Consider the following 24,284-nt stretch of genomic DNA (forward strand, 5'->3'; position numbering starts at 1 on the left):
CATTACTTAATATTACAAAAATGTTATAAAATACAATAGTTGATCAGTAACAGTATGAGGAATGCAGCTGCTAAAGAAAGCTTTTCCAATTGAAATGTTTTAATTGGAATGGATAGTGCATTGCACTTTATTAATAGGGAAGCTTCAGGCCTCTGCTGGATTTGTCAGGTTCAGACAGGATTATAGGAATGATGCATCATTCTATGTCATTACAAAAGGCTAGAAACATTTAAATTATCTGCAGTTCTTGCATCTAACCACTTATCATTGGTACCAATGAGAAAGTGGATACCATATAGGGACAGTATTGGAGTTTGTCTGTGATATCTCCATAATTCAAACTTTACACTTAATACACAGGAGAAATGAGTAGAAAAACAGAGAAACAGGAGCAAAAAAAACCCCAGCAATAACTGGATAGAAATCCAAAGCTCTTACTAGGCTTCCATTATGAATACACAAGATGTATGTATCATTTGCAATTTTTAACTTAATTTTCCTAAATGATTGACAGTTGTATATAACAAATTTTATTTAAAACTCTATCTACTAAAACTATCTACTTCTTCAGCGTGTTCTTTTCTCAAGTATTTCTGAGCTTGCTTTTATATTTGTGCATGAGATGTGAATATTGTTAGCATGCAGTGCCCATCCCTATTTATCCAAGAGGACTGTTCCTGTATAACTACTCTTAGGGGCAGAAGTTTTATGTTTCTTCTTAATCCCAGTGATCAAAGTGTTTCTTGTGTGACATGCTTGTATTTCCTTACCCTCAGAATGGAGATCCTTTTTAAGTAATTCCATTAACCAAGCTTTCATGTAAGTTTTAAAATTAAGAATGTTATTTATTATCTTTTGCATGTCCATGGGATTTAAAAATGTGACATCTCACTCATTTGATTCATACACAATATAACAAAGATTAAATGTAGATGAAGAAAACGTAAAATACAACAGACAATTGTCTTGAGTCTCTTTTGTGACAGATTTACAGCTTCTTCATTAAATCAAATGAAGTTCACATAAACTAAGGTTTCTCTGTAAACTGCAAGGCTTTATGTAGTTGAATTTCCAAAAACATTACTTTGCAGCTGAACTTGAAGTTGGGACAGTTCTTTTACATAAGATATAGCAGTTTATTACCTTGTCTACGGAAAAAATGTCTGTCTGCAGACCTGCTCCTATCTGTTTGAAAAGGATGGATCAAACATTGTTGTTTTGTCAATGTGATCTTGTTAACAATTTGAGTATGTTTCTAATAGTGTAATGAGTGAATAAACATCCTGTGTTGTATCTTTTTACTCCCTGAGAATTTGAGATAACCAAGGTCTTTCTCTTCAGATGATGGGCAACATATAACAATGGAGGCTTGATGGGATCCATTTCACATTTGGCTAATATGCATTGAGTTTGGGTTTCATTTGTCTACAAAGAACAAAAAGACAAGTTGGCTGGTATGTTATACAGTGACATCATGATTAATTAAACTCAGATCACACAACATTCTGCTTGCATCAAAGTCATCAGCCATTTCTGCTGAAAGAGCAGCAAATTACATGGAATACTGCCTATGATAAACTGAAATTTCATACTGGCAACTCTGACTTGGCCAAACCTGTCTAAGTTTGTTATTGGATCATGCTATTCCATCAAGGTGGAATTAAACCACATAACAGATTGAAAATATGGAACACTGATCAATCCATCATTTGACACCAGGAACAAATTGAATAAAGACCTTTTCACACAGTTACTCTTTTACTATGTTTTCACTTGGCTTTTGAATCTGTTGTTTTTTATATAGACTGCATTTGCAATCATATCGGGTCACTTCTAGCTGCAGTCATGTGGAAATTAGCCTCCTCAGCTCTCATGAAGCTCTGCTTAACATGGATTTGTGTGCAGGTTCCCCTGAGTCTTGACTCATAGGAATTTTACAGCAATTCGTTTTGTTCATGATCCATCTTTAAACAAGGGATATGTGAATTCCCCAGGTGTTGATATTTAAGTAGCCATTTACCTGAGGCACAAGAATATTTGCAAAATATTTGATTCTGTAAAAGGTTACAGGATTTGCAGTAGCCATTTAAAAAGGTTGTTCTAAAATTTCAAAATATTGTCTTAACTCTTCTGATGTTTAGCAGCATGATAGTATGTACTCAGATCAAACATTGTAACTGCTTGGCACCATTGGTATATTTGACTCTACATTAGTTACATACCAGTACAGCTTGGGCTGCTAGAGTCCTGAAGTCATTGTTCAGGAATGTTCAATTTACACTTAGCTTTAACTTTAATGCTGGAAATGCTCTGCCCCAGAAGGCAGTGGAGGCCCAGTCTCTGGATTCATTTAAGAAAGAGTTGGATAGAGCTCTCAAGGATAGTGGAATCAAGGGCCATGGAGATAAGGCAGGACCCCTTTTTAGAGGTATAATTGCAATTGATAGAGTGACAATTTGAGTGTAGAAGGTTTTAGACAAACAATATGCCAGCAATTGTTGTTAATACAATTTTAATTTTGATCGCTTCCAAGTAAATAAGACAAAGTGAAAAGATTTGAAATGTAAACAAAGTTTTCTGGTCACCATGCTTATTCTTGCTTCTCAGGTTTACACAAAACAGATCAATTTAATTGTATTCAAAGATGTTAATTTACCAGAAACATTGTGTGATTAATATAGGAGAGACCTATCTTCTCATTAGAAAAACTGCCTCGTTCAAAAGGAATTGACAAGTCCTAATTTTTGAAAAATGTGTTGCTGGAAAAGCGCAGCAGGTCAGGCAGCACCCAAGGAGCAGGAGAATCGACGTTTCAGGCATAAGCCCTTCTTCAGGACCGTCGATTCTCCTGCTCCTCGGATGCTGCCTGACCTGCTGTGCTTTTCCAGCAACACATTTTTCAGCTCTCATCTCCAGCATCTGCAGTCCTCACTTTCTCCAAGTCCTCATTTTTTCAAATTTGAAAATTTGTCATATAACATGGTCCATGTAATGGCTATAGTGTTAGTGCTTTGGCTAATATTTTGTAGAAAAATTTGACTTGGATTGTCAAGACAGGACAATAGACAATAGGTGCAGGCGTAGGCCACTCTGCCCTTCAAGCCTGCACCACCATTCAATATGATCATGGCTGATCATCCTTAATCAGTATCTTGTTCCTGCCTTATCTCCATGGCCCTTGATTCCACTATCCTTCAGAGCTCTATCCAACTCTTTCTTAAATGAATCCAGAGACTGGGCCTCCACTGCCTTCTGGGGCAGAGCATTCCACACAGCCACCACTCTCTGGGTGAAGAAGTTTCTCCTCATCTCTGTCCTAAATGGTCTACCCCATATTTTTAAGCTGTGTCCTCTGGTTCGGCACTTACCCATCAGCGGAAACATGTTTCCTGCCTCCAGAGTGTCCAATCCTTTAATAACCTTATATGTCTCAATCAGATCCTCTCTCAGTCTTCTAAACTCAAGGGTATACAAGCCCAAACGCTCCAGTCTTTCAACGTAAGGTAGTCCCGCCATTCCAGGAATTGACCTCGTGTTACTCTATCAATTGCAATTGACTTGGAGCATGTGCCAGATGTAGATAGTTTGTCATGCTGATTTGATGCTAGTGCTACCATCTTGAAGATGATGAGATTATCTTCCCTTAACCTTAATCCTCTGTACTTCTTTTACACTCATTGTTGTGTCTACATAGTCTCGTAGAATCCCTGCAGTGTGGAAACAGACCATTTGGACAATGATGTCTGCACAGCATTATCCCTATAATTCTGAATTTCCCATCACCAATCCACCTAATCTGCACATTTTAGCACTGTGGGAAGAAACCTACGCAAACAAAGGGATAATCCGCAAATTCCACACAGTCGCCTGAGGATGGAATCAAACCTGGGTCCCTGATGCTGTGAGGCAGCCCTGAAAACCACTGAGCCATCATACTTCTGCTCTCTTCATTGTAATTAAAGCTATTGTCTTTAATTACAGTCATTTTCTTCTGAGTTTCCTTTTCGGATTCATTTTTTTCTTAACTCTAATAATTTCCATGGGTTTTCCTCTCGAGCTCCCACATTCCAAACAAATGTTACCGTCAGTTCCAGACTCATTAATTTCTGATCTGAGGAGGAGATTTTGGGGCACTTCCAGCTTTCCATTCACTGCCTTGACAACTTCCTTTTGCTATCCATTTTCTATCCCTTTCAACTTTATGAGGGTGATAGGAAATAGGTTAAGTTTTATGGATTAGATCATAATCAGCAACTATTATTGTTGCCTGTCGAACTATTGGTTTTTGACATACATTCTTATTTGTGGTTTCAGCTTCTCCTCCTCAAATCCAAAGTTATTTTGCTTAACACTTTCAAATTCAGTATAGGCTTGCTCCAGCCGTTTCCTTAACTTCCAGGACATTTGCTATAAGCATCAGCTACTAACTTATATGCAGCCAATATAGTTTTCTTTACAACATCATAATCCTAAGAAACCTTCTCTGACAGTGAAGCATAAATGTCCTGTGCTTTACCTGCCAACTTAACCTGCATGATAAAATGTCCAGGTCTTTATTGCACAATTCATTTGCCTAGCCATTTTCTCAAATGACATGAAGACTGCCTCAATTTCTCTTCCTTAAATTTTGCTAGGGTATGTGCAAACTTAAACATTTTCCTAATTCGACTCCGATTACCTTCACCATACTGCATCAACATCTGACATTGCCTGTGTAGTATCCCAACAAGTCCACACTGGCCCTCAGAAGAGTAACCCATCCCCTCCACCCAATATTTACTGCTGACTAATGCACCTAACCTGCACATCCTTGAACACTTTGGGCAATTTAGTATGGCCAATTCATCTAACCAGCTTATCTTTGGACTGTGGGAGGAAACCAGAGCAAACCCACACGGATACAGGTCTGTCAAATTTCCCTTATGGTTGCTAGGGGCAACTCTGCCACCTGCAGGAAACTCTCTGCTGTTTTCAGTGTCATGTTTTAAATGTAGTACACAAGCTGGTGTTTCTCTCTAGCTGAATAAAGATAAAATACTGCAGATGCTAGAAATCTGATGAAGACTCAGGGACTGCTGGAGAAACCCAACAGGTATGTCAACATTAGTAGACAGTGAAACAGACCTAATATTTGGAATCAAATACAACTTCTTCAGACAAAAAAAAAGACATATTAAGAACCAAGGAGGAGTCAAATTGACTCAAAATATAAACTCTATTTCTCTGTCCACGGATGTAGCCAGACCTGTTGAATTTCTCCAGACTTTTCCATGTCGTTTTCCTTTATCTATTTTTATTTACTAATACCACACCCAAACCATCATTGCCTCTGTTTCACATGTATCCTAGATGAGCCCCTAACTTTGTCACACCTCCTTTCAGTGGTGTGTTGAAAATGAAGCCTGAACATCCATGCAATCACTGCAAAGGCTAAAGACTATAAAAAGTACAGAAAGATTCCCTACTGACCTAACTTTCAGATGAGATTTACAGAAAACACGGACCACGTTTCTGCATTTAACAAAACTTCCTGTGTATTGAAAGTAGGTAGACTCGACAGCTAAACAGTTATGACCTATCTGCATGTAACTGAGAATGGAAAAATCTATCCTTCTTATGCACAGGAAGACACGGATAGGGCAAAAATGGATGTTATGGATAGTGGGGCTGTGGCAGGGCTGGGTGGTGGTGGGGGGCAGTAGTTGGAACATAGTTCCATTGTTCCTGGTCGTAGAGTTGCTGAGGTGATTCTTATGATTATTTGTGTTAGTCAGTCTGCTGTTTCTTGGTCTGCCTCATTTGAAGGCTTTTACTGATTTGTTGGAGACACAAGGGACTGGTTCCTCCTTACTAATTAAAAGTCACAGCTACAACAACTGCTGAAGAAAAAAATAAGCTGGTTTTGTGAATGCTTACTGTAGGTTTTATTGCAGAGAACAAAGCGATCTCCAAAGGAGGTAGACATCTAAAAGGGTCTCTCTATTTTATTCACAACATCATGTGATTCAGCTACCTGAGAACCAATCACACAGCTGTTGGCAGGTGGAAGGCCTTTGCTATTGGTAACTGCTTATTGGCCAGAGACCAATCAGCAACTTGTACTGACTAAAGCTCTATTTGTATACAACCCCCTCACTCAATTTATCTGCAATCATACTTTAACTAATGATGGTACCAGCAGCAGCCACATAAACTGTGTTTACAGTGAGTGTCAAGTTATTCACTTTCAAACGTGTAGCAATACTCCAGCAATCCATGTTTTTTAAAACTGTTATTTTCTTGTTTCAGTCCACAAATAAATATACAGAGAAAATAAGAAGGTACAGTCTTTCACAGGAACACTTCTGTCTTGTGAAGGAGGTGGTCTCAGTGGAGATTGCAAAGCTATATTGTTTTTCTGTTTTTGGATCTCCTCTGAGCTCTGTTGAGGTAAGGGGAAAGTAGAGGAGGTATGCTTATATCAACTGCAACCTGGGAATCAGAGAAATTATGGAACATATGGGGAAGTGCTGAATTGGGTGCATGTAAAAATTCCCTAGAACTATTTTAAAGAACAGCATGAGTATTAATTATTTGTGGGACCCTGCTGTGTATAAAATAGTTGCCATGCCTCCTGCATTATAGCACACACTTCAAAAGTATGTTGTTGGTTGAAAAGTACATTGAAAAATCCTGTGGTCATGAAGTGGTCTTTATTCATTTTCTATTAGATTATCTCTGCTCCTCTTTGGTGAAACTGTCGGATCAACAGCATTGTTGAAACCTCTAAAGAAATATGATGAACACAATTGTGTATAAAGTTAATTTTAATTGAGGCACCACAATAATTATAACATGTAGCAATAGGCTTTCCCAAAAACAACAACCGAGATTATTGTGTCAAAATAGCACTGCTATTTAGTGCAAGAGATATAGCAATTTCAGGTGAAGGACAGATACTTGGTCGTGTTGAAAGATCCAAAAATGGCTGTCTGAATTGTCGCTTTATCGCTTAGCTTCCTGAAAACGAATTCATCATTGAAATGTACAAAGTGACTTGAGGTTGATACATCAGTGTGTGAGACATGAATTTATACTACATTATGCCAAGTATACTAGCCATAGAAAGTTAAGAATATACCAGATTTACTGCCATTTAATGATTATTGTTAATTATGTGATAAGTGAATATAGCTAACTGTCAACCTCTCTGGTACTGAAAACTAATTGTTATAAACTGGAGTCCCATTCATTCAGGTTGCAAATATTCTCTGTTAAAAATATTTGGAAACTTAGTTGGGTTTACTCTTTTTTTTACTGTATCTGATTTGATATTAAATTCACCCAACTTAATGTACATGTTCCCCAAAGTCAGTAATCGTTCTGTTAATATTACAACCCATCAACTTGATTGTTTAAGGATATCTATAGTTGCTCATCCTGTTGACTCAGGTTCCAGACACCCTGCTTTACTCTCTATGCCATTACCAGCTCACACTTTGTGCAATGGCCATGCAAACACTGTAACAATCTAACATATCCAAGGACAAGTTTAACAAACAGCAGTTATCATTAAACAGCCTACTGCAGCAATTAGGGCACAAGTTGTAAGTGATGGATGAAGCAGTCATTTCTAAATGTCACTAGAAGTAAGTGAACTCTGCTAGAAAGCTCATCTCATTTTTTAGTCTGTACTTGATTTTTTTGTATCCATGAATATTACACTGTTAGCGTAAGAAAATAAAATGAATTAATTTGGAAAACATTCACACCATAAACTAGGTTTTTAAGTTTTCAATAGGAATTAGGAGATTTTCTGAATGTGTGACTCCACCTGCTACCTGGCACTGACGATGTGATTTAAATATGGGCTGGCAGAAATTGCGTCTCCCCAAGCAGCAACCCTAAAGGAGGCTAGAAGCTGGCTGATGTCAAGGCAGATAAGTTAATATCCATTCCCTGAGACATTGGTCCTTTTCTAGTGATGGGGTTAACCATGGTGTCACCTCAACACTTTCAGTCCTTAACACCTGCTCACACCTTAAAACACTCATTCCTGTGCTATCCCTTAACCCTATAATTCTCTGTACCATCCCAAAACTTAGTCCTTTTCTCTAATATCCATTACAAAGAGCACTCAGTCTTATAACAAATTTTGAAGTTTTTGAAAAGATTATCTAACTATTAAAATAAATACATGAACATACAGTTAAGAAGTCCTCTATGAAAAGTTCATAAATTTGTCAGAATAAACCAGTTCATTTCTCTTCTCTTTTTAAATTGTCATCAGGAAAACCCTTCATGTAGAATCCATTCCCATGAACATCTGTATAAACACCTCTTGAGCAGAATTAATTAATGGGTTAGAAGTTAATGAAGCACCCTTAATGAGATTCTACTGAACAGATATGTCACCAAGCCCTTTTGTGCAGAATCTATTAAAACCCATGAACACATATATAGCAACATTTGAAACAGCCAAATAGATGGATGAGATGAACTTCATGGGAAAAGTAATCAAAGTAGTTGAGACTTTTCACACTGTAAGACCTAGTTTTAATCATACTGGAGCATAGTGTTTTACCCAGTAGATAATGTTCTCTAAAGCATATGGTTTTTTTCCCCTCTTTTGCAATGCTTTTTCTGTTAAAAGCTTACCAATGTCAGGAGTGACAACCTGGCCACTGTGTTATTTAATTGGCATTTACATTTTCAAAAAGCACTCCAATTGTTCACTGTTCTGAAAGGATTTATACTTTGTGCTATAGGATTTCACTATGTAATGAAAAGAAGGCAACACGTTATTGTACATGTTCTTGAAATGTATCTCAGCACCAAACTATGGTTTCCCCATGGTTCACTGCTCAGATGATTTATAATACCTTCTAAAATGACCCTGACACCATCAAAATTGTGCAAACTCTAAAATGCTTCCTTCTACAATGGTGCCAATAACTTCAGTACAACAGTTTGTGGTCTTCTAACCCATTGTCATGTTGGTAGCAATTGCCATCACATTGAAAAAGAGCAAAGCACCCCTGATTCCAGTTGCAAATGTTAAAATTATTTGTAAACATGATTGGTTTTCCACTTTATTTCACTTACTGTACCTGATTTGATATTTGATTCACCCATTATAATATAAATCGCATTATGCTTCAAGCCTGCCTGAAGTATTTTGGCCGAAAAGCAAGACAAGAAAATCCAGCCCCAGACCACTGTTACTCACTCAGCTAATGTCGAATGTAGAGCAGTACTGGGATTGGAACCAGGTGGATCTTATTGACTGTGAGATCCTTGGTTGGGGTTATTAACCTGGGCCAATCAGGGAGCCCTGGCTGACTGACAGAAACAGGGAATTCAGAATCTCCTTACTCCAGGGACTGACTCCAAGCAGGCTGGCCATAGCCAGTGTACTGTGCACATGTAAATAAAGAGTGACTTGGTGATGGGATACCGAACTCTAGTACAACCCAGGAACAGGCCTTTGGGCTCATCATGTCTTGCTGACCATGATGCTATTCTAAACTACTCCCATCTACCTGCACAAGGTCTGTGTCTCTTCATTTACTGCTTCTCCATGTGGCTGTCTAAATACTTCTTAAATATTGCTATCATATGTGTTTTATCACCTCCTCTGGTAGTGCATTCCAAACACCTACCATCCTCAGTGCAAAAAGCCTTCCTCGCACACCACCTTGAAACTTTCTCCTCTCACCTTAAACCAATGCCCTCTAGTGATTGACATGTTCAGCCAAGGAAAGAGACTCTGACTATCCACCCTATCCATGCCTGTCATTATATTATATGCTTCTATCAGGTTGCCCTTCAGTCTCGGACGCTCTCGTTAAAACAATCCAAATTTACCTAACCTCTCCTGATAGGACTCCAATCCTGGTAAATCTCTTTTGTATCCTCTTCAAAACCTCTGCATCCTTCCTATGGTGTGACGCTGACCAGAACTGCGCACAATACTCCAAATGGGACCTAATAAAAGTCTTAGACAGCTGCAACATGACTTGCCACCTTTTATATTCAATGTCCCGATTGATGAAGACAAGCATGCTGCGTGTCTTCTTTACTAGGTTACTACTTTCAGGCAGCTATGGACTGACAGCTCAAGATTCCCTCTGTAATTCAAAGTTTCTAGAAGTCTTGCTATCATTTTGTTCTAGGAGAAAGTGAGGACTGCAGATGCTGGAGGTCGGAGCTGAAAATGTGTTGCTGGAAAAGCGCAGCAGGTCAGGCAGCATCCAAGGAGCAGGAAAATCGACGTTTCAGGCATGAGCCCTTCTTCAGGAATGAGGAAGGTGTGCCAAACAGGCTAAGATAAAAGGTAGGGAGGAGGGACTTGGGGGAGGGGCGTTGGAAATGCGATAGGTGGAAGGATATTAAGGTGAGGGTGATCGGCTAAAGTGGGGTGGGTGCGGAGAGGTCAGGAAGAAGATTGCAGGTTAGGAAGGTGGTGCTGAGTTCGAGGGTTGGGACTGAGACAAAGTGGGGGGAGGGGAAGTGAGGAAACTGGAGAAATCTGAGTTCATCCCTTGTGGTTGGAGGGTTCCTAGGCAGAAGATGAGGCACTCTTCCTCCAGCCATCATGTTGCTATGGTCTGGCGGTGGAGGAGTCCAAGGACCTGCATGTCCTTGGTGGAGTGGGAGGGGGAGTTGACGTGTTGAGCCACGGGGTGGTTGGGTTGGTTGGTCCGGGTGTCCCAGAGATGTTCTCTGAAATGTTCCGCAAGTAGGCAGCCTGTCTCCCCAATATAGAGGAGACCACATCGGGTGCAGCAGATGCAGTAAATGATGTGTGCGGAGGTGCAGGTGAATTTGTGGCGGATATGGAAGGATCCCTTGGGGTCTTGGAGGGAAGTAAGGGGGGAGGTGTGGGCGCAAGTTTTGCATTTCTTGCAGTTGCAGGGGAAGGTATCGGGAGTGGAGGTTGGGTTGGTGGGGGGTGTGGACCTGACGAGGGAGTCACGGAGGGAGTGATCTTTGCGGAACGCTGATAGGGGAGGGGAGGGAAATATATCCCTGGTGGTGGGGTCTGTTTGGAGGTGGCGGAAATGACGACGGATGATACGATGTATATGGAGGTTGGGGGGGGTGTAGGTGAAGACCAGTGGGGTTCTGTCCTGGTGGCGATTGGAGGGGCGGGGCTCAAAGGCGGAGAGCGGGAAGTGGAGGAGATGCAGTGGAGAGCATCGTTGACCACGTCTGGGGGGAAATTGCGGTCTTTGAGGAAGGAGGCCATCCGGGTTGTTCGGTATTGGAACTGGTCCTCCTGGGAGCAGATGTGGCGGAGACGAAGGAATTGGAAATACGGGATGGTGTTTTTACAGGGGGCAGGGTGGGAGGAGGTGTAGTCTAGGTAGCTGTGGGAGTCGGTCGGTTTATAGTAAATGTCCGTGTTGATTTGGTTGCCCGAGATAGAAATGGAGAGGTCTAGGAAGAGGAGGGAGGAGTCTGAGACGGTCCAGGTAAATTTTGAGGTCGGGGTGGAAGGTGTTAGTAAAGTGGATGAACTGTTCAACCTTCTCGTGGGAGCACGAGGCAGCGCCTAAACAGTCATCGATGTAGTGGAGGAAAAGGTGGAGGGTGGTGGCAGTGTAGCTGCAGTAGATGGACTGTTACATCTCACTCCCTCCATGACTCCCTCAGGTCCACATCCCCCACCAATCCAACCTCCACTCCCGGCACCTTCTCCTGCAACCGCAAGAAATGCAAAACTTGCACCCACACCTCTGCCCTTACTTCCCTCATTAACTAGGGATGAATGTGACTTTTGCAAGTGATCCATAGAATCATAGAATCCCTAAAGTGTGGAAGCAAGCCTTTCAGTCCATTGAGTTCACATGACCCTCTGAAGTGCATCCCTCCAAGACCTACTGCCCACCCTATCCCTGCAACTCTGCATTTCCCATGACTAATCCATCTGCACATCCCTGGATACAATGGGCAGTTTAGCATAACCAGTCCATCTAACCTGCACATCTTTGGACTAAGGGAGGAAACTGGAGCACACAGAGAAAACCCATGGAGGCATGGGGAGACTGTGCAAAATCCATACAGTCACCTGAGGGTGGAATGCAACCTGGGTCACTGGTGCTATGAGACAAACCACTGAGTCACTTAAGTGCAGTGGTAGACCTTAAGTGAACTGCAGAATAACAAGCACATCCTGTGCAGTTACATCAATTGCTAGCACTACATTGCTAGCATTGCATTTTGCCTTTACCACCTCTTTGACTGTCGAATTATCTGAAGTGCGTAACTGCTCTGCTCCTTCTTCTCCAAGATTATGCAAGGTGCAGCATACATGACCATTGAAGTGATCCTGGTTGGTGACTACTAATGGGAGATTCTAGAGATAATTGGACACCTGAGGAGCATCCTTTGCCTATTATTGGTCTGTTCCATCTCACATCTGGTGATCATGCAATATTCACCATGTCATTGCTGGACTACATTTTTCAGAATAATTAGAGTTATCATCAGCCATTTTTAAGTGAGCTTCCCTTGTCTCTTGTCGCCAACATGGAACTCAAGGATGTTTCAATGATGAAGATGTCAGGGAAGATGGATTACTGCAGGCCAAAAATATCACAGCAGCTGTTTGGGAATCTGATGCACACATTTGCATAAACATCTTTTGTCCAGTTATGGAGTGGAAGCCTGGTACACAAATATTTCCAGCTGACATAAATGTACCTCCATTGTCCCAGTGAACAATGCTTGGCACCTATGAGAAGTCAGCTAGGGGCTCAAATTAGAGGTTCTTATAATTTTGACTAGCATTATGAGTGATAAAGTTGCAATCCTTGAAAAGGAGCCAGTCAGTCAGTTATCTGAGCAGGAGATCTTGTAAATATTTCCAACAGAGCTCAGGAGGAAGCTAAATGCAAAAACACAGATGTGGTGATAGCGGGCAGAGTTCTCCCAACCCCTTTGAGGGAGTCTTCAAGTTGGGTTGGTGAATAGGAATGTATCACAACACTGCTTTAGGACAGCTCACCAACACTGTCCAGCTTCCAGAAAAGAAACTTGGTGTTGTGGATGGAACAAGGTTGCCATGGCAGTCCTTCTCAAAGGCCATCAGCCAATTGCTCCAGATAAGACCCCAGTCAAGGGTCATAACCTCATGCTAAAGGAATTTTCCCACCATTGGACAGGCACTGCAGTTGAACCAGAAGGACAGCAACTACTCAGAGGTGACCTGCTCCCAGGAGGCGAGAGGGTCATCAGAGCCTCCTCTGAAAGCATTAAAGAAGCTGCTAAGCTGAAATAGTCACAACCATGGTCACAATCATTCCTGTGGAAAGGTTTTCCCTTCCTTACCCCCCCCCACCTCGCCAACAGCTCTGTTCTACAGCAATTTAAAAGCACCCCCATTTAAGATGAACTCGCACCCAACCTACAATGGGCAGCCATTGTGTGCTGCAGGTGCTCTCATTGAGCCTGCCAGATCACAATCCCATCTGCATTCTTAATTAGAAGATGAACATGGCATCCATTTGGGGATAATGTCACCCCACAGCCATCAAATACCAGTGAGGTCAGGACCTGGACATGGTGCTTATCTGGGATTATTTTGACAGCCGCTGGTCAGATATGGTCACTAGGTGCAGTTTGCAGCAGATCTTGTTCTAATTGATGGTCACTGTTTAATGTGGCACTCTGAGCCTTTTGAAACACTGGTCTTCTGACATTTTGAAGAAGCTTCACATGTGTTTTTGACCTGATATTGTGGGTATAACCTCTTGTGAACTGCAACTTTCTGTTGAAGCCTCTCTCCCATGATCAACAGAGTGTTCCTCTGGGATCTTTGTTTCCATTTGAGATGAGATTAGATTAGATTCCCTACAGTGTACAAACAGGCTCTTTCGGCCCAACAAGTCCACACCGACCCTCTGAAGAGTAACCCACTCAGACCCATTTCCCTCAGACTAATGCACCTAACACTGTGGGCAATTTAGCATGGCCAATTCACCTGACCTGCACATCTTTGGACTGTGGAAGGAAACCAGACCATCTGGAGGAAACCTATGCAGACATAAAGAGAATGTGCAAACTCCACATATACAGTCACCCTAGGCTGGATTTGAACCCAGGTCCCTGGTGCTGTGAGGCAGCAGTGCTAACCACTGAGCCACCGTCTAAAAGTAAAACATGAGAAGAGACATCAGTGGTGACTTGATAGTCAAAAACTCTAGGTCAGATACTCTCAACCAGCCAAGACTAGATAGTACCCCCAAAGTGGGGTAAAGAATCAGCATCTGTGTTGTGAAGAAACCACTTAATACGAGGAAGTAGGAAAGCAGTTGTGACTACTCGATAACAACTGGTATATTTCTCTGTCATGGATGCAAACTATTCAATTATCAATGTTTTCTCACCTTCCATTCACTGGTGAGTTCCAGGAAACATCAGGAAAGCTCCAAAGGTTAAATTGCAAAGCTTACATTAATATTGAGTGATTAAGAGATCTCAATTAACTTTCCTAATGGGATTGAATGCATATAGTGCAATGTACTGCAGTCAAATATGAAAATCAATGGGTTGGAATTGGCTTCCTGACATATACAAAATTGTTTCCGTTTCAGTCTCCCCAATTGAATGAAATGTGTTTTTATATGAACTTTTTGTGTGTCTCTCCCTGGAGATATATACAGGTTGACTGTTTGAAAAGTACACTGTAACTGAGCCTGTTAACAGAAACTAGATGCCATTGAACAGAACCAGATGCTAAATTAGCGGAAGTTGCCACTGTAAAGCCAACAATGAGATTGACTCATAGAAGTAAACAGCACAGAAACAGACCCTTTAGCCGAACTCATCCATGCTGACCAGACATTTCAAGTTAATCTAGTCCCATTTGCCAGCATTTGGCCCATATCCCTCTAAAACTTTCTATTCATGTACCCATCCAGATGCCTTTTAAAAGTTGTAATTGTACCAGCCTTCCCCACTTCCTCTGGGAGATCATTCCACATACGTACCACCTTCTGTGTGAAAAAAGTTCTCCCTTAAATCCCTTTTAAATCTTTCCCCTCCCACCTAAAACCCATGCCCACCAGTTTTAGACTCCCGCCACCCTTGGGAAAAGACCTTGTCTATCTACACTAACTATGCCCCTCATGATTTTATAAACCTCAACAAAGTCACCGCTCAGTTCTGGATGTTGGCTTGCTCACTGAGCTGGAAGATTCGTTTTCAGAAGTTTCATCACCATACTAGATAACATCTTCAATGAGCATCTTCTATTTATATGTTTGAATTTTGTAGGATTGGTGATGTAATTCCTGTGGTTACATCATTTCTTATGGTGGTGTCATTTCCTGTTCTTTTTCCCAGGGAGTGGTCAACGGGTTCCGAGTCAATGTATTTGTTGATAGACTTCCATTTGGATTGCCATGCTTCTAGGAATTTTCATGCATGTCTCTATTTGGCCTGTCCTAGGATGGCTGTGTTGTCCCAGTCGAAGTGATGTCCTTCCTCATCCATATATAAGGCTATTAGTGAGAGAGGGTCATGTCGTTTTGTGGCTAGTTGGTGTTCATGCATCCTGGTGGCTAGTTTTCTGCCTGTTTGTCCAATGTAGTGTTTGTTACAGTTGTTGCATGAAACAAATTAGAGGAAACATTCAAAACTATCAATAATACCCTTACTGGCATAAAATTCATGAAAGAGGAGGAAAATAACAACAAACTGCCATTCCTAGACATCGTGGTAAAGCGAACAACCAATGGAGAACTTCAAATCAGCGTCTACAGGAAAATATACGGACCAAATATTGAACCACAGAAGAAATCAACCTAACATCCACAAATGAAGCTGAATTAGAACATTATTTCAATGAGCCACCACACACAGCAGCACAGAGGAACTATGCAGAGCAGAGGAAAATCACCTATACAATGTATTCAAAAAGAACGGGTACCCAATTAACACAGTCTGCTGATCTCTGAGCAATAAACCCAAACAAGCAGACAAAACATGTCCGGAGACTCTAACCACTCTCCACTACATCAAAGACATCTCAGGAATGACTGCTGGACCACTCAGACCCTTTGGCATCGTGGTAACTCACAAACCCACCAGCACACTAAAACAGTAGCTAATGAACTTGAAAGACCCTATACTGACAACAAACAAAACTAATGTCATTTATAAAATACCTTGCAAGAACTGTAACAAACACTATATTTGGACAACAGGCAGAAAATGAGCCTTCCACACCTGACAGAAATTTACCTGTACTTCCATACACATCATCCATTGTATCCATTGCACCCGATGTGATCTCCTCTACATTGGGGAGACAGGATGCCAACTTATGGGTTGTTTCAGTGAACATCTCTGGGACACCTGCACCCACCAACCCTACCACTCCGTGGCTGAACTCTTTAACTTCCCCTCCCATTTCACCAACGACATGCAGGTCCTGGGCCTCTTCCATCGATAAACCCTAACCACCTGACGCCTGGAGGAAGACTACCTCATCCTCCATTGGGACCCTCAAACCACATGGGATCAATGTGGATTTCACCAGTTTCCTCACTTCCGCTCCACCCCACCTTATCCCAGTCCCAAGCCGCCAACTCTGCACCTCCCTCTTGATCTGTCCATCTTCCTTCCCACCTATCCGCTCTACCCTCCTCTCCGACCTATCACTTTCCCCCCCACCTTCATCGACATATCAACTACCTTCAGCCCCAGCCTCACCCCCTCCCATTTATCTCTCGGCCCACAAGCCTCATTCCTGATGAAGGGCTTATGCCTGAAACGTTGAGTCTCCTTGTCCCCATATTCTAAATTCCAGTCCTTTATAACGTTATCAGCCCTGTTGTAGGCAGCATTGTGATTGTAATACCATTTGAATAGTATAAAAGTTATTGGGAAAAAAAGATGCTCAAAACACTGCATTGTTGGAGATGTCTTCCAAGTGAGATTTATTTTACACTGGAGACAAAATAAAGTAAAATATTGCAGATGCTGGAAATCTGAAACAAAGATAGAGAAGGCAGCAAATACCTATAATTTTCTATTTTATGCTGAATGAAGGCTAGGTATCTTGTCTTTAGGGAGAGCTCACAAAATGAACAGGCTAACTTTAAATTCAAGTTATCATATGCTAATATACAAAATTCTACTCTAATTGTTCTTAGTGATTTAAAATGTTTCTGTCAATACAATTTCATCACAAAGAAGGGACCTCCGTAACAATTGTTCTGGAAATCCTTCTGTAGTCTGCTCCTTATCAGCCACATTTTAATTGCAAACATCAAAGACTATCAGAAGAAAATTCCTTCCTATTTGTTCATCCTCTTCATGTAATCTTCTGTTACCAACTGCGACAAACCTTTAAGCAAGGAAAGTACAACTAAGAATGAAATAAAAACCGAAAATAACTCAACTGATCAGACAGCACAGGTAGAAGCAAAGTTAAATGATTTAGGCCACTTAATTCCTCAAGATAAAAGGACATCAATCAGGAATGGTAACTCTGTTTCTCTGTGCAGACCTGCCGAATGTATTCTGCTGTTCTTTCTAATTCCTGACATCTATGGTATTTTGCTGTTATTCCAGTGAAGTATGGTTAGATGTACCTCATTAAGATGAAGGGAACACAATGAAAAGTTTGGAAGATGTTTACTGCTACTAAGATGAGATGGCAAATGTCCAAGTCTGCATTAATTTCTAGCTTGCACTGCCCCATTGAATCAGAATGTGTTTTTTACAAGTGGACCCCAATTAGTCGAAGCATTGCTATGGAGAATGAGCCAGGCAATAGTTCCCCCAAAGCTTTTGCTGAAATATTAAAAGAACCAAGTCGACCCTGGATGGTTGAGGTGTATCATGGGTAACGCATCAGTGACCCCCAAACTCCTTCTCTCACTTTTCTTATGTAGTACAAATTGTTGTTCCTTGAAAATTTGGTCTATTATAGCTGTGTTCTAAGCGTAAGATGTCAAGCTTCAACAGCATGTGTCTTTTTCCAGCAACATTTGTGACACTGACTTTAAGGACATGATAACTGCTGTATGAACCAGGGAGAAAGGTGAGAGTTAAAAAGGGAACACATCATTACCACCTTAAGGGTTATTGTTAATTTTACATGTTGCCTGATGCATGTTGACAGTATAGTGGGAGAATCAGTGACAAATAAGAAAACATTGTCAGTGTTACGTTATTGGAAAATCATAGGATGCTCTGCTCTTTAATTCAAATGTAAGGAAGCATGTCCCTGAATACTTAACATGCATAACCACAACAAGAGCACGTTCATACAAATACTTAAGAAACTGTTTTCTCTAATATCCTTGAATATCCGTCCAGAATCTTTGGTATACTGTGCAGCAATTCTCTTGTAGGTTTTAGCTCCTATATGTGATTAGTTTTGTTGCATGTATATAAATCAAATGGAAGGAAGGAGAAATGCAATCATAAATATTAAAATATTCTGGTCAGGCAATGACTTTTGCTTTAATAATTAATATTAACATATTGAACAAATGTTTGCTTTTGTCATTTTCTTTCTTGTAATTTATTATTGCACCTTGATAAACATAAATAAAGAAATCAAAAGCTTTATGTAGATTTTTCAATAGTATGGACAATACAGATGCTGAGAAAACAGAAATATGCTATTTATTAGCACATGCAAAGAGTTTGTTAGTTTTACTCAATCAACACCAATTCTTTCTGCTCAAATATTGCTCTTTATGCTAGCTTTCTTGACATACATTGCACTTTCTCCCCCCAAGGTGTGAAATATGAGCATTGTTGTTGAAGTTATGTTTGATTTTAAACACTGATTACCTGAGTCATTTTGATGCAGCCATTGCATGTATCTAATTTATTTTGGTTATGGATTCTTCAATACACAGTTACTCTGTTATTTGCAGCAAATCTTTTTGTCCTGTTGTTAACTAAAAACAATTTAATGATTATTAATGATTGCTTGCCTGGAAATCCTGTCCATGTTTATGTTTGACTCACGGATAATGTGTAACCTTATTTTTCTTCAAAATATTGCAAATGATAATTTTAGAAACATTAGAAAAGCCATGCCCACATTAATATTACGCGTAGCAATACCAAGAAAGTTTTAAACAACAGCTGCACTCATTTAATCATTTGCGAAGCCTCACACTATTATCTTTTATCAATTTGCATAGTTGAAAAAAAACAAGCATAGTATTATCAAGGCATGAATCACATTCAAAGCATTGTGTTCATGAGCAACTACATGATGTTGGTTATAAGATTGGTTACAAATATGCTCAAATTGTCTCAGACATCTTCAAAACACTCAGTTTGAGTTTGAAAGACCCAAGGAATGTCTGTAGTGCATTTCCAAAGGATGTCCCATAGCGCCTCACAGGAGCTTTATAAAATTATGTGATACCGAACCATATGAGGAAATATGGAAGAAACTGAGGTAAAGGTGAAAAGATCTAGAAAGGAAATTTCAGAGCTTGGGATCTGCACAACTGAAAGATGGGCCATCAACTTTGGAGCAATTACACTTTGGAATGTACATGATAGCAGAATGAGAGAAGAGCTGGAATGTCAGAAGGTTATAGGATTGGAGCAGGGTCCAGAGATAGGGAGGGGCAAGACCATGAAGGGATTTGGAAACTTGGGCGAGAATGTTAAAAGTATGACTTTGTTTGGCTGGTAGATGTGTAAGACAGAAAACTCATCAGTGAATCGGATTTTACTGCAAATTAAGATATTAGCAGCAGAATTATGAAAGACCTCAAAATTAGAGTTAAAAATCACACAACACTAGGTTATGGCCTATCAGTTTTATTTGGAAGCACTAGCTTTTGGAGCACTGCTCCTTCAATAGGTGGTTGTGGAGAATAAGATTGTAAGGCACAGAATTTGTACTTGCAGAATTACATTTTACATTGCTCAAAAACTGCATGAATCCATGTAAGATTCTGTAAATCCATTTTTTAGATTAGAATCAGTCTGACCACTGTGGCATAGACAGTCTCACACAGGAAATCCCATACCTTCAATGCATTATCTGAGCCAACATGACACCAATTGTTAAAGTTCCCTTGAGAATGTAACTTTTTTTAAAAAAAGTTTTGTGATTTACATATGAAACAACTGAAACCAACATGGTCATTCTAAAAGATGAGAGACTTAACAAACAATCCAAGTCTTTTTCATTATATATAATTTCAGTTACGTTACACTGTAAACATTTGCTATAAATTCTGTGCCTTACAATATTATTCTTCACAACCACATGATGAAGGAGCAGCGCTCTAAAAGCTAGAGCTTCTGAATAAACCCATTGGACTATAACCTGATGTTGTGTGATTTTTAATTTTGTACACTCCAGTCCAACACCAGCATCTCCAAATCAAGATTAGATTGACAAAATAAGAGAAACCAGCTATAAGGTAAAAACAAGGGCTGCAGATGCTGGAAACCAGAGTCTAGATTAGAGTGGTGCTGGAAAAGCACAGCTGATCCAGCAGCATCCGAGGAGCAGGAAAATCGACGTTTTGGGCAAAAGCCCTTCATCAGGAATAGAGGCAGGGTGCCTGCAGAATGGAGAGATAAATGAGAGGGGGGTGGGGGTGGGGAGAAAGTAGCATAGAGTACAATAGGTGAGTGGGGGTGGGGATAGAGGTGATAGGTCAGAGAGGAGGGTGGAGTGGTTAGGTGGAAAGGAAGATAGGCAGGTAGGACAGGTCATGGGGATGGTGCTGAGCTGGAAGGTTGAAGTTGGGATGAGGTGGGGGAAGGGGAAATGAGGAAACTGGTGAAATCCAAATTGATGCCATGGGGTTGAAGTGTTCCAAGGCGGAAGATGAGGCATTCTTCCTCCAGGCGTTGGGTGGTGAGGGAGCGGCAGTGGAGGAGGCCCAGGACCTGCATGCCTTTGGCAGAGCAGGAGGGGGATTTGAAATGTTGGGCCACAGGGCGGTGGGGTTGATGTTCCCTAAAGTGCTCTGCTAGGAGGCATCCAGTCTTCCCAATGTAACTATGCAAATTAGAACAGTGTGGATGAACAATTTGTGAGAAGAGACAGAGCAAGGGAAAGAGGGGAGCAGGCAAAAGGGAACACATAAACACAAAAATAAAGAGAATGAGGTGCAAAGTGAATAAAAGATGGCTTTAAAAAAAGCATTGTGCCAAAGAACGTTTATTTCCTAGAATCTCTGCTTGGGACCATGTCTCTGTATTTGCTCCATTTACATGGTGTGTGGTGATGATAAAGCAGTTCATTTATATTGAGCAATTTTAATCAAGCTCTCTGACAAAATAAAATTTCAACTGTGGACAACTGAGAGGGAAGTCAGATTTCAACAGTTAAAGCTAAGGTTTATGATGCACTTAATTTTGTTACATTAGTTCATTGTTACCACCAATGAATAAAAACATAACTTCTGCTTTGCAATTAGAATGAAAACACAAAGCAGTTTTCCTGCAATCAAGTTAACCTGTTCATCATTTTCCAAGGCAGCCCTACTATTCAAAACCTTCTTAGAAGTTGTCTGCATGAGTCAGTAAGATCAACAATATCCATATGTTAATTATTAAACAAAATGAGATGTGGTGAACTGTGTTATCAGCCCAGGAAAAGCACACTTCCATTTTCAAATATTTTACCATTTAATCAACTTAAATAAGCAAATCAGATCAATATAAAATTACAAAATAAAATTCCAGTAACTTTGGGTTTTACTAAAAGCATTTTTTTGTAGCTAAGGTCTGAAAGGTAAGTGTAATTTTTTGAAGTTAGCAAATATCCCTTGATATTGTTCATGGATATTCAGACTCTCCAACAGCACTGCTATTCATTTCCCATTCACATAATGGAAATTATGCCAGCCAATGTAATTCCTGCACCTGTGCCCTTAGCAACACTGCGCAGAGAACTCAACTGCATCCTGCGTGCAGTATCTTTTGATATTGTATGTGATTAAAATTTAAACACCAGATATCTAGCATCTACAAACACTTGTAATCTTTTGTTTGATGCATTGCAAAATTTACAGCTGAATAACAGACTGTGAAATAATAGCATCCTGAGAACTCTGCACTGCAATTTTACCACACCAGTTGTCTCAATGCATTGCTCCAAAATGATGAAGCCTAGACAACAAGTGGCAAGCCGGAGAAAAGGTTGTACAGTTTTTACCATCACTATCTTAGATGTAGTGTAGGCATTTCTTAGCTGGGTAAGTCATCAATTCTTGTGTCTTGGAGCTAATTCCACCAGCAGACACTGCAAACCAGTGAAAACTAAGCTGGCTCAGCAGCATTCATTGAATTGACAATGACCGAAGGTGCGAAGGTTTTCTGCATGGTGAATTGGTGATAGGGTCACAAGCTACTGGGTGTCCATTCTTTAAATTCAAAGACACCTGCAACTGAGATTTTAAGATGGTATAAATTGTCTCCCAGTTGAGTTTCAGTCATTGATGGCTGTGACCTCTGCAGGCTGTTAGGAAGGGCATTGGAAGAGGAGAGCAGAAATGAAATGCACAGGTTTTGAGAAGAGGGCTCAGAAACAAAAAAAAAGATGCTAGCACACCCTACAGCTTCTAAACACACTACCTTCCTCTAGAATAAATATGGCAGAGATTGCCTTAAGAATGGGACTCCTGAACCACATCAGATAATGCTGATCTATCAGGTCAGCCCATTCTAGACCAAGTTCCACTGTCTAACCATTCACATCAGCCCCCTTCCCCACCAATCTGATCCACATAACCAAGTTACAGATGGGTTCTGGATATTTGGATGGATTCAGAGGTAAATCCCTGGTGATATCTACTCTTGGAAATTCCAGCAATCACTATTTTAAACAGGCATACATTCGTAATCAAAAGTTCCTGATAAGATGTTCTCTTAATCTTACAAATATAACTAGGCCAATGGCAGGCTGAAAGTCTATGACTAGCATTAATTTGCCTGTTTTGAAGATTGCTTTGTATCTGTAACAATGCCATGCTTCGAAGTGTGGCAGCAGGGGTGGGATAGGTGCATTCTTAGAGTCAAAGACCCTTCAGTCCAACTCATCCATGCCAACCAGATACCCTAACCTAATCCCATTTGCCAACACTTGGCCCATATCCCTCTAAACCCTTCCTAATCATGTACCCATCTAGATGCCTTTTAAATGTTGTAATTGTACCAGCCTCCACCACTTCTTCTGGCAGTTCATTCCATACACACAACACCTTTTGGGTGAATAAGTTGCTCTGTAGGTCCCTTGTTAAATCTTTCTCTTCTTACCTTTTTAGGTGTATGCGTACTAGCAGAGCTCCTGTGACTTTGCTCTTTAGTTGTTGTTTGTTGTACAGTTACAATTTTTTAAAACATTTTAGCATGTCCCTTTAACATGTTCCACTTAATAAGCCAATGTAGATAATTATGGCTATCTTTAAACTACAGAAATCAATGAGAGGGTATGTTTATCTATGAGGGATAGCAAGCTGAAGAGTCACATCTGGTATTAACTTTCCTCTGTTCCAGTAAACAAGATCTCCCATTCTAAAACCAATACAGAGAAACCTCGATTACCCTAGAGGACATGGGCAGGGAGTATTTCATTTGGCTAAGCGAATTCCGGATAATTGAATGCCGGCTAACATAGTGTAGCCAAGCATCGGGACCTTGCAATCTTGTTGGATAATCCAATATTCAGATAATTGAATGCCAGATTATCGAGGTTCCTCTGTATTGAACAAAAATCAAGCAACAGAAGATTATTGCTGAGTAACTAAACAGTGGAAATGATCAGGTTTCGAGGGAATAGATGCAATTAACCATGGAGATATTTGTAGATGGGGATGAATTAATCATCACAATCAGGACGAAGTTCAGTGAGAATAGGAGTGCATGGGAATGGTTTACTTGTGAAAGGTTCAGAACTGCTGCAGGTTTAAGTGGGAGGTAATGGAAATCCAGCCAGAAAGGCATATGACTCTGGCAGCAACATAAGGTGCATGGAGGTTTCACAGATCATTGAGGAAGTTCATGATCCCACTTCCCTGAACCATTTATCTTTCCACCCTGCAGGCACTCTGCCTCTATTCCCGATAAAGGGCTTTTGCCTGAAACGTCGATTTTTCTGCTCCTCAGATGCTGACTGACCTGCTGTGCGATCGAGCAACACTCTAATCTAGAATCTGGTTTCCAACATCTGCAGTCCTTATTTTTACCTCCCCTGAACCAAGTCAATGTACTTGCAGGTGAGAGTCAGGTTAAACAGGGCAAGTGGTTAGCCTATGGCTTTCCACATTGTCAGCCAGTTTAAGTGGCTATTT

The sequence above is a fragment of the Hemiscyllium ocellatum genome, chromosome 4 (genome assembly GCF_020745735.1).
Source record: "Hemiscyllium ocellatum isolate sHemOce1 chromosome 4, sHemOce1.pat.X.cur, whole genome shotgun sequence".
Lineage (NCBI taxonomy): Eukaryota > Metazoa > Chordata > Chondrichthyes > Orectolobiformes > Hemiscylliidae > Hemiscyllium > Hemiscyllium ocellatum.